The following is a 15,447-nucleotide window of genomic DNA, read 5'->3' as shown; positions in this document are numbered from 1 at the left end:
TTTATCAAATAAGGGCTCACCTCAGGAGAGGTAATCTTTATTACACTGTTGCAACAGTGTCCCAGCACAAAACACAGCAATGCAAGACTAATACATTTTCATCTACATGCATTTTTATACTATTACAGTTCCTTACAAAGCAGAGAGCTAATTGGCTGATAATAATTGGCTAATAAATCTCATGTGATTAGTGGTTGCTAAAAAAAAACAGGTTCTCGATGTTAGAATTAGTATGATATGCTTTCTTGGAATTAGGCCAGAGGCTAATTGGGTTGGAAAAATAATACTAGACAAAGAGGCCTTGAGCTTAAGATATTTAGAAAACAATCTATGAGAAAAAGCCAAAACAAAGTTATTTGTCGGTGTAACTTATTAGGTTAGAAGAAAGTTGTTAGAAAAATGCAGATACGTAGCTTATTAGGTTATAAGTGAATTGCTGGAAAATACAGAAGTAATATTTCTGCAGTTTCAGAGAAGAGTTCAGTAAAAGAAAAGGAAAAGTTTGGTTAAACATATAAAATAAAGAAAATTGAATAAGCAGCTCATAACATTCCCCCCTTTGAGGGATAATGTCAAAGTGCCGCAATCACAAAAAGTCAATGCGACTCATGGCGGTTTGACAATCACAATGCTATTAGCACATGGATTCTCCCTTGCAAGATGGTTCACAGGACTACAAGAGGGTAACCAAAAGCAAGGTAGGAGTGAAGTTAGGTAGTAGACGATTCCGCTATTACCGGACGCTAAGCGCCGGCGGGTGGAGTAGGCAACTACCTAAACATTCCTATATATATATATATATATATATATATATATATATATATATATATATATATATATATATATATATATATATATATATATATATATGCGGTGTGACATGACATAGTGCAGAAACATCCCCTCCCAGATTCATTAACAACAATTAACAATCCCCATCATTCTTGCAGAGTTGATGGCGAATAGTGCCATGATACTGTCAGGCAGTATCATTTCATGTTTGGGAGGTGAAGGAATTCTGCACCTGTGAAGGAAATATAGAGAGTGTAAGTATAAGGTAATGCAATATGAAAGCAAAAATTAAAACAACACAGAAAGACAGAAGAGATAGGGACCACCAGGGAGCAAAAAAGGAGTGGGGTATGGGTATACAGGTTATGACCGGGGTGGCCATCAAGGTAGATAATGCTCCATGGTCTGTCAAGTGGCCAGTTTCCCAATGTATGAAAGTTCTAGACGATCCTAGGGACGTAGTGCATCCTGCATAGGGATAAGACAGGGACATTTAGGGCACAGCTGGTGGTTAGGCAATAACATTGTAAGATCAAGAGGTCAAAAGAGACATAGAGCAGGAGAGAAGTAGGTGAACTCAGAACAAGTCAGGGTCAAGAGAGATTTAAGTATTTGGGGGAAGAATGAGACACAGAGAAAACACTCTTGCATGTAGAAATTAAACCAAGTACACATTGTATACAGCAACACATCAGGATAAGGCATACTATAATAACAATGCCATACAGAAAAAGGGAGCGTAACCATCCCAAATTAGTTAGCCAATAAAAGAGATGGTCAAAAATACCTCCAAGGCAAAATTTGTCATCAATCACATCTTGTGTGATTGGCTATAGTTTGGAGTAGGACCACATGTAATTTTAGTCCCTATTCACCTAAGGGACCGTTCTCTGAGGACAATTGGGCATTAGGTAAATTATCATTACGGGGAAAAGAATAATGGGGGTAAAATGGATTGTGGCAAAGGTAGTTATATGGGAACACAAAGAAAGGAGGGGTGACTTTTGTTTCTCAGCTACCCACTCCATATTTTTCAAACCACATTCAGTAGTGGGGGCTATGCAAATAGACTGGATAACAAAACCCTTAGGACTTTTATTGTGAACTTTGAGTATAATTGCTTGTTGGGGCAGCTAGTAGTGGGAGGGAAAACTGCCACAGATACAAGGTTACCAGAACAAGATTATTTAGTAAAGGGGTTAGAACAAACACACTGACCAGGAGACACATATTGGGAAATAGAGTAAGAGAGCATGGTCAAAAGTGTGACACAAAACAAAGGAGACATATTGAGGAATGTTACTCAAGATATCAACAGAGGAGTGAGACAATGAAAATAAGAGTAAGGAAGACAAATCTTTCAGTTTCACTCATTCAGTTAGTGAGATCTCACTATTTCTGGTTAGTTGGAGTTTCAAACCAGCAAGGGTCTTAATTAACCACTCGTTGTTAGGGGTCTTGGTTACCCCTTCTTCAGAGGCCTTGGTTGCCCCAGCTTCTTCTTTCTTTGGTCCGTTGCATGCTGCTTCTTTGTCTGGGCTGTATCATTTACACCTGGAGTAATGGATCCAAGAGTTGACCTCGGCAACTTTGATAATTGTTGGAGTAGTCAGCAAAACCAGTAAGGACCTGTAAGGACCAGAGAGGCTGCAGTGGCTTCTTTTGATAGGTCTTGACTAAAATAAAGTCACCTGACTGGAAGGGATGTGCAGTCACATCCAATGGCAAAGGCTGAGAGAGAGAGGCCTGTCTGTGGAGAGAATGTAATTGCTTTTGCAGTTGCAAAAGATAGGCAGTTAGTTGTACATCACCCACCACAAGGTCAGGCAGGTGTAAGGTGTTGGCACTATACACTATACAAAAGAGGTGGCCTACCAAACAACAGTTCATATGGTGAAAGTTTGAGGGTCCCCCTATAGTTTGTGCGAGTGCTAGGGGCAAAGCATCTACACATTTAAGGCTTGCTTGAGAACAAATTTTAGCAATAGTCTGTTTTAGGGTCTGGTTCTTTCTTTCCACTTGGCCTGAGCTTTCTGGATGCCAAGGGATATGGAGATGCCAAGTAAAGCCTAAGGCTAATGTCAGTTGCTGAGTAATATTACTTGTAAAATGTGTTCCTCTGTCAGATTCAATTTTCTGGGGAGGCCAAACCTGGGTATAAGTTCTTTTAGCATCCACTTGGCAACTTCTTGGGCTTTCACAGTTATAGTAGGAAAGGCCTCAACCCATCCAGTAAGTTGGTCCACAATCACAAGTAAATGTTTGAAACCCCTACAGGGAGGTATGTCAGAAAAGTCAATTTGTAAACGTTCAAAAGGTTGAAATGTCCATGGGCGTCCGCCTGGTGGGCCTTTAGGTTCCCCCCTTGGATTGAATTGAGCACAAGTCACACAATTCAATACAACTCATTTTGCAGCTTGATGGATACTGGGGGGCAAACTAGTATCTGTTAAGGGTTTCAGCAAGTTGTGTGGTACCTCAGTTTATGCAGAAAGGATAGCATAAGAGAGAGGTGTGGTTGAGGTAGAGCAGGGCGTCCATCTGGAGTGAACCAGATACCAAAAGAGTCACAGGTAAGACCAAGACTAGTCCAGAGGTGAACAATTTGTTCAGTAAGGTAAGTGTCAAGAGAACACAATGTATTGTCAAGAGGGTGAGGTTTGTGAGTGGGGGTGACTGAGAGAAGGATAAGTGGCAGAGAATCTGCATGCTAAGCAATTCGATCAGCATAATTATTACAAAGTGAAATGGGGTCCTATGAGTAGGTGTGTGCTTTGTAATGCATGATAGAGATGGAAGTGGGTAAATGGATTGAGACAAGGAGTGCATAAACTTGTAGTGCATTGGCAATTTGGATACCAGCAGAAGTTAGAAAACCCCTTAATTTCCATAATTGACCAGTGGTGTGTACAATCCCAAAGGCATATTTACAATCAGTGTAAATGTTTACTAACCTGTCCTTTGAGAGTTGACAAGCATGTGTGAGTGCATGTAGCTCAGCCGCTTGGGCACTGTAGTGAGATGGGAGGGGCTCGGCCTCTATAACAGAATCTGTCAAAACTACAGCATAGCCAGATTGACGAGAACCATTCACCATCCTTGAATTTCCATCACAGAACAGTGTCTGATCCAAGCCAGGTAGAGGTACATCAGAGAAGTCATCCCTTGGTTTGGAGGAAAAGAGAGATACAGATAAACATGGTGTGGGGGAACCATCATCGAGCAGAGGTAACAAAGTTGCTGGGTTGAGAGAGATACAGCAGAGGATAGTGATATTAGAAGTTACAAGGAGCAATGTCTCATACCTAGTGAGACGTTGATTTGAGAAATGTTGTGTAATTTTCTGATTGTGTAAGAGGTGTACTGTGTGTGGCACATAAATGTGTAAAGGATGTCCCTGTACAAGCTCCTTTCCTCTATTTTGGCATTTGAAATAGCTGATTTAGTCTGTGGCATACCCACCTATAGTAAAAGTTTTATACTGGAGTCTCAGCTATCAATCAGCCTAAGTAAACAAGCCAGCATAAGAAACCACAATCACAGTGGGGTGCAGAATAGTTAAAGGGACAGTTTACCCAAATTAAAAATATTTTTAATTGAAACTGCTGACATAGTTAAATATACTAGTGCTGAGCATACAATAAACTTCATTTTCTTTCTTTGTAAATATTTTTTTTAAATCTCAGATTTCTCTTGTTAAGTGTATCCAGTCCACGGATCATCCATTACTTATGGAATATATTCTCCTTCCCAACAGGAAGCTGCAAGAGTCCACCCACAGCAAAGCTGCTATATAGCTCCTCCCCTAACTGCCATATTCAGTCATTCTCTTGCAAGCCTCAACATAGGGATTCTGTCGAGGGGAAAGTTATGCCGACTAACTCTCCCCACGTGTCAGACCCTTCGACTCCCGCTTCAGGGACTCACGCTCAAATGGCGCCAAGTACATCAAGGGCGCCCATAGCGTTTATTTTACAAGACATGGCAAAGGTGGTGAATAATATTCTGGCAGCAGTATTAGTCAGACTACCTGAAATTAAAGGAAAGCAGTTAGCTCTGGGGGTAGATACAGAGCATACAGACGCTTTAAGAACCATGTATGATACTACCTCACAATATGCTTAGTCTGTGGGTGATTTTTTTTTTTGACTCAGGGAAGATGATTTAACCTGATTCTGATATTTCTACATTTAAAATTTATGCTTGAGAACCTCCACTTGTTGCTCAGGGAGGCTTTGGCTGCTCTGAATGAATGTGTACAATCGCAGGGCCAGAGAAATTGTGTAGACTGGATAAATAATATGCAGTGCCGGTGTGTACTGATGTTTTTCCAATACCTAAAGAGGTTTACTAAAATTTTTTTTAATAAGGAATGGGATAGACCAGGTGTGCCGTTCTCTTCCCCTCCTATTTTTTAGAAGAATGTTTTCTAATAGTTACCACCACACGGGACTTCTGGCAGACAGTTCCTAAGGTGGAGAGAAGAGTTTCTACTCTAGCTAAGCGTACCACTACCTCTGACGAGGACAGTTGTGCTTTTTAGATCCAATGGATAAAAAATGTTTATTCAACAGGGTTTTATCCTGCAGCCCCTTGCATACATTGCTTCTGTCACTGCTGCTGCGGCGTTCTGGGTTGAGTCTCTTGATGAGGCTTTACAGTTAAGCGACTCCATTGGATGAATATATTTGACAAGCTTATGCTAGCCAATTCCTTTGTTTTCTGATGCCTTGTTCATTTGACTAGACTAACGGCTAAGAATTCTGTTTTTTACTATACTGGCGCGCAGAGCGCTATGGCTTATATCATGGTCAGCTGTCGTGACTTTAATAAATAAGCTACTTAACTTCCCTTCAAGGGGCAGACCCTATTCGGGCCTGGTTTGAAGGAGATTATTGCTTATATCACTGGAGGAAAAGGTCATGCCCTTCCTCAGGATAGGTCTAAATCAAGGGCAAAAAAAAAAAAAAAAAAAAAAGTCTAATTTTCGTACCTTTTAAAAACTTCAGGGCAGGTGTGGCATCCTCTTCCTCTAAGGCAAAACAAGAGGGAATTTTTGCTCAGTCCAAGGCGGTCTGGAGACAATCGGACCTGGAACAAAGATAAGCAGGCCAAGGAGCCTGCTGCTGCCTCTAAGGCAGCATGAAGGAACGGACCCCTATCCGGTAGCGGATCCTATAGGGGGCAGACTTTCATTCTTTGCCCAGACGTGGGCAAGAGATGCCCAGGATTCCTAGGCATTGGAATTTATATCCCAGAGATATCTTCTGGATTTCAAAGATTCCCCCCCCAAAAAAAGGGGAGATTTCGCCTTTCACAATTATCTGCAAACCAGATAAAGAAGGAGGCATTCTTACATTGTGTACGAGATCCATCCAGTTCCAAGAGAGGAACAGGGACAGAGTTTTTACTCAAATCTGTTTGTGGTTCCCAAGGAAAGGGAACCTTCAGACCTATTTTGGATCTAAAGATCTTAAACAAATTCCTCAGAATTCCGTCATTTAAGATGGAAACTATTCGTACCATCTTAACTATGATCCAGGAGAGTCAATAGAGGACTACAATGGATTTGAAGGATGCTTATCCTCACATTGTGATGCATAAAGATCACCATCGTTTTTCAGGTTTGCCTTTCTAGACAGGCATTACCAGTTTGTAGCTCTTTCCTTTGGGATATCTACAGCCCCAAGAATCTTTATGGAGGTTCTGGGGTCGCTTTGGCGGTCCTTAGACCGCGGGGCATAGAAGTGGCCCCTTATTTAGACGACATCCTGATACAGGCGTCAAACATCCAAATTGCCCAGTCTCATACGGACGTAGTACTGGCATTTCTGAGATCACATGGGTGGAAAGTGAACAAGGAAAGAGTTCTCTATCCCCAATCTCAAGGGTTTCCCTCCTAGGGACTCTGATAGATTCTGTAGAAATGAAAATTTACCTGACGGAGTCCAGGTTGTCAAAGTTTCTAAATTTCTGCCGTGTTTTTTTCATCCCATCCGCGCCCTTCGGTGGCTCAGTACATGAATTAAATCGGCTTAATGGTAGCGGCAAGGGACATAGTACCGTTTGCACGTCTACATTTCAGACCGCTGCAACTATGCATGCTCAGTCAGAGGAACGGGGATTACACAGATTTGTCCCCCTGTTAAACCTGGACCAAGAGACCAGAGATTCTCTTCTCTGGTGACTATGTCGGGTCCATCTGTCCAAGGGTATGACCTTCCGCAGGTCAGATGGGACAATTGTTACAATAGATGCCAGCCTTTTAGGTTGGGATGCAGTCTGGAACTCCCTGAAGGCTCAGGGATAGTGGACTTAGGAGGAGACCCTCCTTCTAATAAATATTCTGGAACTGGGAGTGATATTCCATGCTCTTCAGACTTGGCCTCAGTTAGCAACTCTGAGGTACATCATACTCAGTCGGACAATATACACGACTGTGGCTTACATCAGCCATCAAGGGGGAACAGAAGTTCCCTAGCGATGTTAGAAGTCTTACAATAATTCACTGGACAGAGACTCACTCTTGTCTATCAGCTATCCATATCCCAGGTGTTGAGAACTGGGAGGTGGATTTTCTAAGTCGTCAGACTTTTCTTCCGGGGGAGTGGGATTTCCTCCGGAGGTCAAGACCAAGCAGGAGAGGGCTTTGGTGTTTTTGACAGCGCCTGCGTAGCCACGCAGGACCTGGTATGCAGATCTGGTGGACATGTCATCCTTTCCATCACGGTCTCTGCTTCAGAGACAGGTCCCTCTACCTCAGGGTCCTTTCAACCATCTAAATAGAATCAATCTGAGATGGACTGCCTGGAGACTGAACGCTTGATGTTATCAAAGCATGGCTTCTCCGAGTCAGTCATTGATACCTTAATACAGACATGAAAGCCTGTCTCTAGGAAAATTGAACATAGATATGGTGTAAATATCTGATTGTTATGAATCCAAGGGTTACTCATGGAGTAAAGTCTGGATTCCCAGGATATTATCTTTTCTCCAAGATGTTTTTGAGAAAAGGGTTGTCCGCTAATTCCTTAAAAGGGGACAGATTTTTACTCTGTCTATTTTTTTTGCACAAGCGTCTGGCAGGTATTCTAGACGTTCAGGCATTTGGTCAGGCTTTGGTTAGATCCAAGCCTGTGTTTAAAACTGTTGCTCCGCCATGGAGCTTAAACCTTATTCTTAAGGTTCTTCAAGAAGTTCCGTTTGAACCTTTTTTGTTCCATAGATATCAATCTTTATCTTGGAAAGTTCCTTTTGGGTAGCTAATTCCTCGACTCGTAGAGTCTCCAAGTTATCTGTGTTACAATGTGATTCTCCTTATCTGGTCCTTCGTACGGATAAGGTAGTCCTGCGTACCAACCTGGGTTTTTTCCTAAGGTGGTATCTAACAAGTACATCACTCAAGAGATAGTTGTTCCATGCTTGTATCCTAATCCTTCCTCAAAGAAGGAACGTCTATTACACAATATTGGACGTGGTTTGTGCTTTAAAGTTTTACTTACAAGCTACTACAATTTTCATCAAACGTTCACCTTGTTTGTTGTCTATTCTGGACAGAGGAGAGGTCAAAAGACTTCAGCAGCCTCTCTGTCTTTTTGGTTAAAAAGCATAATTCATTTAGCTTATGAGACTGCTGGACAGCAGCCTCCTGAAGGGATTACAGCTCATTCTACTAGAGCTGTGGTTTTCACTTGGGCCTTTTTTAAATGTGGCTTCTGTTGAACAGATTTACAAGACGGAGTCTTGGTCTGCGCTTCATACTTTTCAAATTTAACAAATTTGATACCTTGCTTCTTCGGAGGCTATTTTTGGGAGAAAGGGTTTTTTACAGGCAGTGGTAACTTCCGTTTAAGTACCTGCCTTGTCCCTCCCATCATCCGTGTACTTTAGCTTTGGTATTGGTATTCCATAAGTAATGGATGATCCGTGGACTGGATACACTTAACAAGAGAAAACATAATTTATGCTTACCTGATAAATTTATTTCTCTTGTAGTGTATCCAGTCCACGGCCCGCCCTGTCACTTTAAGGCAGGTAATTTTTTCATTTGAACTACAGTCACCACTGCACCCTATGGTTTTTCCTTTCTCTGCATGTTTTCGGTCGAATGACTGAATATGGCAGTTAGGGGAGGAGCTATATAGCAGCTTTGCTGTGGGTGGACTCTTGCAGCTTCCTGTTGGGAAGGAGAATATATTCCATAAGTAATGGATGATCCGTGGACTGGATACACTACAAGAGAAATAAATTTATCAGGTAAGCATAAATTATGTTTTTATATCAGTTTGCCTGTACCCCTTTAAATATTTTTTTGGTTTCCCTGCCTTCAGTGCATAGCACATGCTCCACCCCCTGACTCCGTGTTGAGCAGCGAGCAGTTTTTATTTAGAGCTTGAATACATTCAGGTCAGTGATATCTCTCAGTTTGTGACTTATTTGAAGAGAAAAAAAACAAAACGTTTGCAACATGCAATTCCACTCTTGTATTAGAACACACTTTTACACAAACCTGTATCTATTCAACTCAGAAGTCAAATCCACATCGGCATGAAGCCTCAATCAGCTGGAAAGCAAATGTAACTTTTCCCCCACTGCTAGTCTCACAGATCGCAGCACAAAGACTGCAGGCAGCTGTCATTAGTTCAGTTTGCATTACAGAGAGGATTGATTTACACTGCCTAAATGTCTGCTATCTAAACGGCAGGTTTTATATTATTTATATATATATATATATATATATATATATATATATATATATATATATATATATATATACATACAAGGAAGGATCTGTGCACAAGGTGGTTATGTAACCAAACTATTGTAAAACAAACTAAAAAAAATATATAAAAAAATCATCCAGGTCTTATGCAATTATTATGCTTTCAGGGAAAGTTAAATGTAAAGTGTGGGGAGTGATATTTTAATTTTTTTTTGTTAGCTGCTGATTGTGTGTGCACATTGGAGGTTTACTGTCTTTAGCATATCATTTACTAAAGCACTTTGAATGGCCATGGGGCAGGGTAATAGAGCATTATAGCACTGCCCTTTTATCAGGGCATTCCAGGGACATTTAGCTGAACTGCAAAGAAGACAAAAAATGTAAAAAATATATAAATTTTACAAACTACTACATTTATGTATTATCTCCTTTACTTGTTAATACAGTATTATTGCTGCTCATGAACCCCTTTCCCATGAGTGAACTGGTCCTTTAAAGTGAATGTAAATTTTGATGCTAAAGTGAATTTGATTAAAAACAGGGGCACTTTAATTCATCAAAATTTACATTTCACTCCTGTTGTGAAAAAAAACCTTACCTTTAAAACTTGACAGCAGCTCCAGCTTCCTCCACCCGTCGCAAAGCCTCTTCCTGGGTCTAAAATGATGAATCCGGCTTCCTCCAATCACGGCATTGAATCAGACACTGATTCCCCCGGTGGGGGGAGGGGAGCCGTGATTGGAGGATGACCCATCCATCATTTTTGACATCAGAAATGGCTTGCGACGACCGGAGGAAGCTGGAGCTGCTGTCAAATTTAAAAGGAAAGTATTTCTTCACAACGAGTGAAATGTAAATTTTGATGAATTAAAGTGCCCCTGTTTTTAATCAAATTTTTAAAAACCGGGCACTTTAGCATTAAAATTTACATTCACTTTAAGTAATAAAATGACAATTTTCCATTGCTCTGTCTAAGCACTGAGCTCCGGTTTTACAGACAAATATAAGATAAGGAACACAATGAGATATGCTTATTATCTGAAATTCAACCCATTACAATAACTGTGTTTTGAAAGCACAAAACCAGCTACTTCATATATACAAATAAACTTGCAAATTAAATTTCTCCTACATTTTATACTATGCAGCTTGTATAAAAAGTCATTGAAAATACATTAATATAAAAAACAATTTTACAGTGTACTGTCCCCATAAGGGCTTACCATTTATCATGCGTATATTACATATATAACCTAGCTATGATTAGAAAACTTGTCCAATTTACCATCACAACAACCTGTATATACTTAAAAATGTATTGCAAAAGAAACAGACCCACATACTTTAGATATATTTAATGATATACAGTCCACAATACAGCAAAGAAGCAGAATTCCAATGGCAAACAAGACACAGTTTTTACCTTATTTTATCTTTTCCACAAACTCTTGCAAATACAACATCAACCTATTCACATGCCAGAAAAACTCTCATATTTACTAGAGTGTGACCGAAAATCACACACACCATCGCACTTACAAAGTCCTTAGTTACTTCACTTGCAAAAACAATATATTTTATATGCCGCAAACAGGTGAAAACACATTAAATCTCTCATCAGCCCATGCATAAAACAAATATCACTTAAAACTAAAAAAAAAAAATCTATTATTGGCACAAAAAATTAAGAACATACATATGACTTTAAAACCAAGTTACAGCAATGGATGAAGGAACAATGGATGTTCTAGAGCCGGTTTTAAAACTATTTAATTCTGGGAAATATGCAATATCCCTATTCTATAAGATAGTTATATCTTCATTGAGGAGGGAGAGGATATATATATTGAGGAGGGAGAGGATATATATATTTTTTTCTTCTTTTTTTTTTTGTTTGTTTTATTTTGTTTTGTGCTTTTGTGTTTGTTCGGTTTTACAAAATCTAATAAAATAGTCAACAGTATAAGAATGTATCAAGAGTAGAGGGTCTAGTGCCCGACAAGTCTTAAGTTCAGTACTTGAAGAGTGTGTCTTAAACTAAGATCCTTTGTTGTGAGTTTTCTCTACTATATGTTTATTCTCGTGGAAACTTTCTTAAGGGAAAATTTATGGTATTATTTTGTATATGTAATTCCATGATGTTAGTGGAACAGAAATATTTGATTTCAATGTAACTTACGAATGCTGTAAGAATTTGTTCTGTTTTTGTTTTGACAATCTTGTTATACTGTTGAATTATAAATAAAAATATGAAAAAAAAAACAAAACAAGTTACAGCAATAACAAGCAGATCATTACAGCGTCAAATTTCTTAACTAAGAATCCCTGATACACACACACACACAGCTCTAGCCTGCATCAAACATCAAGACCAGCTTTGTTTTGCAGCGATTGTATACAAAAATCATATCATCTCACATACCGCAAATATTTCACTCCCAGCATTTATTCTAAAGCAATTTTAACATACATGAAACTTTTAGTGACACAGAAAACACATTTTCATTTGGGTTTTGATGTCCGCAACCCTACTATTCTCAAAAAGATAATAGTAGTCCATCTGGCCAGTGCATATATCAACCAGAAGATTGCAGAGGGCAATTAATTTAGAGAGCTCAAAGGACCCAAATCTCGGCCACCTTAATTCAGGATCAAGGCCGAGAGTATAGGAGACCCAGAGCTCTGTGCACAAAGTATAAAGTCTATTTTTTTTTTTATAACCAAGCAGTACTGAGTTTTTCCTAATTTTCATATACTTTAGCAAGGGAAGAGTCTTTGTCTACTTTAGACAGCCGGGATCCCATTATTATATCCCTGTTCCTTAAAGTGAATGTAAATTTTGATGACAAAGTGCCCAGTCTTCAAAAATTTGATCAAAAACAGGGGCACTTCAACCCATCAAAATCCACACCCCACTTTAATCCCTAATCAAGTCCCTGCAGTTACCGGACGGACACTTCCTCAACGTCCCTGCCTAGCGGGAGGGATTAGCACTATAGTCTCAAGTCACAATATGTCTTGGATCACTATTTCTGGCTCTGTAAAAATCCCTATCACCTGAAACATTATTTTATAGTGGGCTCGCACCCTAAGGGTGTTTAACTGCCAGACAGGTGTCCCATTGAATTTAATAGTGATCCAGTATATAAAAACAGGGTAAAAGACCCACAACATATATTACACATACATGAACACAAAAGACAAGAAGAAAGACACTCACAGACTGGTCCAAGGGGTAGATTGTGTCCTTTGTTTGTGGTCTGTTCCTCAGGACGTACTCCCTTATCGCCCCCCAGGACTCCCAAGCCAACAAGACAAAATCTCCAACAAGTAATCAGATGGGTGCGCGCAGATGTTGGTTTCCAGCCAGGGAGGCACGGAAGGTCGACCTGAAACACATCCCACCAGAGTCACCAAGTTACTGTCGTGAGTGAGCTCATCTCAAGTGCAGTAATAAAGAGGGCCTGACCAGATATTTATCAAACAAGGGCTCACCTCAGGAGAGGTAATCTTTATTACACTGTTGCAACAGTGTCCCAGCACAAAACACAGCAACGCAAGACTAATACATTTTCATCTACATGCATTTTATACTATTACAGTTCCTTACAAAGCAGAGAGCTAATTGGCTTATAATAATTGGCTAATAAATCTCACGTGATTAGTGGTTGCTAAAAAAAACAGGTTCTCTATGTTAGAATTAGTATGATATGCTTTCTTGGAATTTGGCCAGAGGCTAATTGGGTTGGAAAAATAATACTAGACAAAGAGGCCTTGAGTTTAAGATATTTAGAAAACATTCTATGAGAAAAAGCCAAAACAGTTATATGTCGGTGTAACTTATCAGTTAAACACATGCGTAAAGTAGTGTGCGCTGAGTAAAACACCAAACTCCCCAAAACCTATGTGTCCCTCACAATAGGCAAAGACAAGTAGTAACAAGAGATATAACTATAGAGGTGTAACTTATTAGGTTAGAAGCAAGTTGTTAGACAAATACAGATACGTAGCTTATTAGGTTATAAGTGAATTGCTGGAAAATACAGAAGTAATATATCTGCAGTTTCAGAGAAGAGTTCAGTAAAAGAAAAGGAAAAGTTTGGTTAAACATAAAATAGTTTAAATAGAATAAGCAGCTCATAACATTGTCAACTCTCTCTGGAATCCCCAATGTCTTGCAAGACTAAAGAATCTAAAAGTCTTGAATTGGAATTTTGGGGGTACTGTATACTTTTCAATAAAGGTGGTGCGAGTCTCTTGTAGACATCCTACTATACTCCTGACTGATTGGCGTGGTGAAGGGTGGGGAGCTAAAGTATGGGGATGTTTTATTCTGTCCCAAAAATTCAAGTTGTCTAATAGTATAGGGTGTTCAATTCCTAAACGCTTTCTATAATAAGATGGGGTCCATATAAAGTCTGGCAGCTGTATAGTTTCCAGAATTAGAGCCCGTTCCACATATTGCCATCGTGGAGGGTTTGAGGTATTACCCCACCCTAGGTTGTGGGAGAGTTGTGCTGCTTTGTGGTATAATATTATGTTAGGTAGGGCTAGTCCACCTTTTCTAGTTAATTTCTTTAGTATAAGCCTAGATGTGCATGGTTTCTTACCCTTCCATATGTAAGTAGTAATAATACCTTGCAGTTTGTTAAGAATTGTTCTTGGGATTTGTACTGATTACAGCTAAACAAGTAAGTGAGCTTTGGGAGAAATTACATCTTAATTGCTGCAATCCTCCCTGTCCAAGATATTTCTGAAAACTTCCAGGATTCTATTAGGGATCTAAACTAGACTTGTGCAGGTTCGGAACTATTCGAATTCGGAAAAATTTGAATGAATTCGTTTCGGATTCATTTGGATTCATTCGGATTCGGAAAAAATTTGGTTCGGTTCGAATCGATTCGGAAATTTGGAATTTCGGTAAGTGTTAGGTGGGATGTGCTGTGTATTACACTAGTATTATGTACTGTATATTAGGTTTAACCCATAGCAGAGTGATAAAACCTAATATACTGTACAATACTAGTGTAATGCACGGCCATCCGAATCTACCGAATACATCCAAATCGATTCGGATGTATTCGAATCGATTCGGATGTATTCGATTCGGATTTATTCGGTAGATTGGGCAGTATTTTAATTCGGAAATTCGAATCGATCCGAATTTTCCGAATTTCCAAATCGATCCGAAACGAATCGCACATGTCTAATCTAAACTCAGGGAGCCTATCTAAGAAGAGAAGGAGATACTCCAGATCTTCTTTTATGATATTAAAGGGACAGTCAAGTCCAAAAAAATCTTTCATGATTCAAACAGGGCATGTTATTTTAAACAACTTTCCAATTTACTTTTATCACTAATTTTGCTTTGTTCTTTTGGTATTCTTAGTTGAAAGATAAACCTAGGAGGTTCATATGCTATTGCCTTAGACCTTGAAGGCTGACTCTAATCTGAAAGCACTTTGACAGTTTTTCACCACTAGAGGGCATTAGTTCCTGTGTTTCACATAGATAACATTGCGCTCACGCACGTGAATTTACCGAGGAGTGAGCACTGATTGGCTAAAATACAAGTCTGTCAAAAGAACTGAAATAAGGGGGCAGTCTGCAGAGGCTTAAATAAAAGGTAATTACAGAAGTAAAATGTGTATTATTATAACTTTGTTTGTTATGCAAAACTAGGGGATGGGTAATAAAGGGATTATCTTTCTTTTTAAACAACAACAATTCTGGTGTTGACTGTCCCTTTAATGTACATGACTTCCGTCTTGGTCTCATTTAATTTTTTAATGCCTAATATCTCCAAAAAATGTAAGGAGTTCCATTACAGCTGGTATAGAGGTTCTAGGGGACGTAAATAATAGAGGGATGTCATCCGCAAACAGGGCTATTTTGTACTGGGATTTGCCTATCTCAATTCTTTTGAAATTGTC

At 39.4% G+C, this 15,447-nt stretch overlaps 1 long non-coding RNA gene across 2 annotated transcripts in view; it reads right to left on the bottom strand.

Moving 5' to 3' along the window:
• Window positions 1-881: 881 nt before the first annotated feature.
• Window positions 882-15,447, bottom strand: part of LOC128652105 (uncharacterized) — a 48,978-nt gene continuing 34,412 nt past the window's right edge. Inside the window, exons 2-4 of one of the 2 annotated variants that reach the window (XR_008401269.1) lie at window positions 12,735-12,903; window positions 3,747-3,956; window positions 882-2,421 (exon numbers count right to left, since the gene is read on the bottom strand). This is a non-coding gene — a long non-coding RNA (uncharacterized LOC128652105). Of the gene's footprint in view, window positions 3,957-12,734; window positions 12,904-15,447 lie in introns of both variants that reach the window. The other variant, XR_008401268.1, reaches the window with a different exon arrangement.

This window comes from Bombina bombina, chromosome 3 (assembly GCF_027579735.1).
Source record: "Bombina bombina isolate aBomBom1 chromosome 3, aBomBom1.pri, whole genome shotgun sequence".
Lineage (NCBI taxonomy): Eukaryota > Metazoa > Chordata > Amphibia > Anura > Bombinatoridae > Bombina > Bombina bombina.
The sequence above is the reverse complement of the archived record's forward strand: the minus strand, read 5'-3'. Positions and strand labels throughout refer to the sequence as shown.